The 4,061-nt window shown below is 34.2% G+C and overlaps 1 non-coding gene across 1 annotated transcript; it reads left to right on the forward strand.

The window, feature by feature from the left end:
• The first annotated feature begins 2,974 nt into the window (after positions 1-2,974).
• TRNAR-UCG (transfer RNA arginine (anticodon UCG)) lies at positions 2,975-3,046 on the forward strand. Its single transcript has one exon. It is a non-coding gene; the product is annotated as a tRNA-Arg (tRNA).
• Positions 3,047-4,061: the final 1,015 nt, after the last annotated feature.

The raw sequence follows: 4,061 nt of genomic DNA on the forward strand, positions 1-4,061 counted from the left end.
TTGTCAAAATCTATCACAAAATTTGAGTTTTTTAATAAACATGTCGAATATTTTGATATTTTAATGTAAGTTAATAATGAAATACTAGCATTTGCATGATAAATAATAATAATAATCATGATCTGATAGCGCCTTTTCCAGAGGATAAAGCGCTGTTTATATAACGGCAAAAAATGAATTCAGTTTTAGATGTGTTTTGGATGCTTTTTGAAGAGGTCAATAAGAGATGAAATGTTTCGGAGAGATGACGGGAGTTTATTTTTTCCAAAGACGGGGGGGGGGGGGGTGAAAATAATTGAATTCAGCCTGACTTGTGGCTTTAAGAATGACAAAGGAATGAGCAGATATGGAACAAAGCGAGTATCTACATGTAAAACTAAATAAACCTGAATATGAATATCAACCTAACCAGGAGGGTGTTTCATAAAGCTGTTCGTAAGTTAAGAGCGACTTTAAAGGCCAAGTCCACTTCAAAAAAATGCTGAATCGAATAAATAGAGAAAATTCAAACTAGCATAGTGCTGAAAATTTCATCAAAATCGGATGTAAAATAAGAAAGTTATGACATTAATAAAGTTTCGCTTATTTTTCACAAAACAGTGATATGCACAACTTGGTGAGTCAGTCGATGATGTCCATCACTCACTATTTTTTTTTTGTCTTTTATTGTTCGAATTATACAATATTTTAATTTTTACAGATTTGAAAATAAGGACCAACTTGCCTGAACCATAAAAGGTAAAGCAATGGTAATTCCGCATTTTCAGCGAAAAATAAAAGTTTGTTTCACAGGACAATGAGGCGAAAAATAGAATATTTCATATTTCATTTGATAAAATACAAAATAAATAGTGAGTGAGTGATGTCATCAGTTCCCTCATTTGCATACCGACTTGGATGTGCATATTACTGTTTTGTGAAATTAACCGAAACTTAAAAATGTCATAACTTTCTTATTTTACATCCAATTTCGATGAAATTTTCAGTGGTATGCTTGTTGGATTTTTTTCTTTTTATTCAAACCATCTTTTTGTTAGGGTGGACTTGTCCTTTAAGAACGACTGGTGAACCTTTCTTACGCGCTAAGCTATCACCAATGAACATTGAATGGTGCATATTTACCACAAGAAAGGATCACCAGCCGTTCTTAAAGTCGCTCTTAAAGGTATTTTTTAACTTTGTGAGCAGCCGATTTAAAAAATTCTCAAACCAAGATGAAACATGTGTACAAGTGCATGTATTAGAACTAATAAACCCTGAAAACAACCAGTATTGAAAATGAAAAGCTAAAACTACAAGGCAAACCCCGATTTTGTAAATAGGCGTCTTATAGACGCCTACATAGTACACATAAATGTATGGGATGAAATTAAGATGGTGTTTTCGGTCACTTTATATTTCAATGTTTGAAGCACTAAATAATTATTTTCGAACGCAACTTTTTCTGGGCTTCATTTTTGTAACATATCACAGACACAGGTGACAAGTGTGACCTTCTAGCTAAGATGTTTTAAAAGTCAAACCAATGTTAACCAATCACTTTAACTTACGAACAGCTTTATGAAACACCCACCTGTTCCTCATAATATGCATAGCGTATTCGTATTTTCAATGCCGCGTTAACACAATCTACCTGTAATACGCGTTCACACAAGTTGTCTCGTCTTCTTATTCGGCAAGCAAGCATAGCAACTTTAAAAAAAATGTTAACGATGTTGACATAAGCGTAACGGCTTCTTGACAACAAAGATATCAAACAAAGGCCAAAGACATGACAGAGCTACTTTGACTACACGACCAGGACTGTGATAATTACATAGACTACATTCGGAGCAAGTATGCCTACATCAATAATATATTATACAGTATAACGTTTCTAGCCATTTGAGCAATGAATAATGTCAGTGCCATTTCCCTTTGCAAAATTCCAAAAAAATGAAATAAAAAGACAAAACATTTTACGTAAAAATAACTTATGGAATCACAACCCTCCTTACTCAGTGTGACGTCACGTAATTCAGGCCGTGATCAACCTTAATAAAGCCCATTGTTGAAACCCATTACTTTTAGCAAAATACTGGGCTATATTATGCATAAAAGTTACATTGCAGTACCACGTACCTTACACAATCCCCAGTTGTCAATTTTACTTTTAGCTCCGATCTAGAAATTTGAAATTACGCTCAAACACAACTAACATTCACATTAAACACAACTGTTTTTGCAAAGGGCTTCTAAAATTGTCGTCGTTCAAAATCTTTTTAGGGCCTACATTATCATATGAGGTAATTTGTTCATGATAAATCATACAGCATTTGTGACTCCTATCTTATCATGAAGAACTCATTGTAATACTCTTCATTTTCCTAGGTTTTCTGAGTTGTACAAATTACTCAAATTAGATTTCGTTTGTCAGCCAATTGCCAATTAGGCCTACTCAGTAAATTGAACTCTAAAACCTTAAACGAGAATGAAAACCTTGACACTTGAATATATATATATATATATATATATATATATATATATATATATATATATATATATATATATATATATATATATATATACTGTATATATATGTGTGTGTGAAGTTATACATGTACTACAGCTTTGGCAACTCTTTTATTTAAATATTGTGTGAAAGAAATGGATGAAGAGAACAATGGTAGGCGTAGCTTACATCAAGGTTCCCCAGAGCTATCTACCCTTTTTGGAAAAATTGGTGATGCCGAAAAATAAATAAATAAATAAAAGAGTTGCCAAAGCTGTAGTACATGTATAACTTCACACATTTGTATACTTTCTCCCATACGTGTACTGTATCAAAGCAATAGCTTTGATCCAGCTGAGGCATGGCGGCTTGTCATTGTTCAAAACCCACCTTCACCCGACAAAGGAAATTACAATTGGTATGGTGTCGAAAATCTGTCTATCTGACGGTCAGTCGGATCGGGGTCGCCCTAGCCACTAACCCGTCTCTGTGGTCTAGTGGTTAAGGCACCGGCGTTCGAAGCTGGGGGCCCGGGTTCGATTCCCGGCAGAGACATTTTTTCGGCATCACCAATTTTTCCAAAAAGGGTAGATAGCTCTGGGGAACCTTGATTTAAGCTACGCCTACCATTGTTCTCTTCATCCCTATATATATATATATATATATATATATATATATATATATATATATATATATATATATATATATATAAATACTTCTAGAATTCTATCCTTGTATAGACTGCGCGATGTCCTTCACAGGAAGAGCTTTGAATAATAATATACAAGTTCAAACGGTTGACTGGAGGTTCATCAAATTTATTGCTGCTCAGAGTTTCACGCATCCTACGTGAGGTGTGATCTTCAGTTGCCTGAATGGCGGCTCAGCCACTAACAGCAGGGGTAATAATCATGATAGTATGATACGGCGAAGTGTCCAGCGCAGAACTGCGCTATATCATCAGTATAACTATGGACTATAAGATTTGACGTTATTTTTTTATTTATTCATTTGTTTATTGTGAGAAGAATGCAAGCAATACATCTTTCACAACATTATGGGTGAATTGTTATCATGCCATTAGATTAAGCAATTAAAAAAGAGTCTGGGGTGTGTATATCTCCACTGATCAAAATGGACAGTTGTACGTTTGGTGACATCACACATCTTGTTCGGAATGGCATAGGGAAGATTTCCATATAGCATTAATTATCATTCTCGACAAAATTCAAATTTACATATATATCTTTCTTATTGTTTGTCCAATTTCACTCAAACTTCCGTACATCTTTACTTTTCTAAGTTCACACAAGCTAACTTGTTCCACGGGTTTCGTTTCCCCTTTTTAAACCCTGTTTTTTATGTATGTATATATCTATATATACATATATATATACAGTGCGTATTAAAAAAAAGTTTACACTTAAAAAAAATTGACTAAAAGTGCAAGGGAAATGTATGAGAAATGTATCGCAGGGTAAGTTTAATTTCGCCCTTTCCACTTGACACAGCGTGAAAACGAGCATTTCTGCGCAAACAGATTTCTGCGAGCTTTACAAAAATGGACAGT

The sequence above is a fragment of the Lytechinus pictus genome, chromosome 9 (assembly GCF_037042905.1).
Source record: "Lytechinus pictus isolate F3 Inbred chromosome 9, Lp3.0, whole genome shotgun sequence".
In the NCBI taxonomy this organism is placed as follows: domain Eukaryota; kingdom Metazoa; phylum Echinodermata; class Echinoidea; order Temnopleuroida; family Toxopneustidae; genus Lytechinus; species Lytechinus pictus.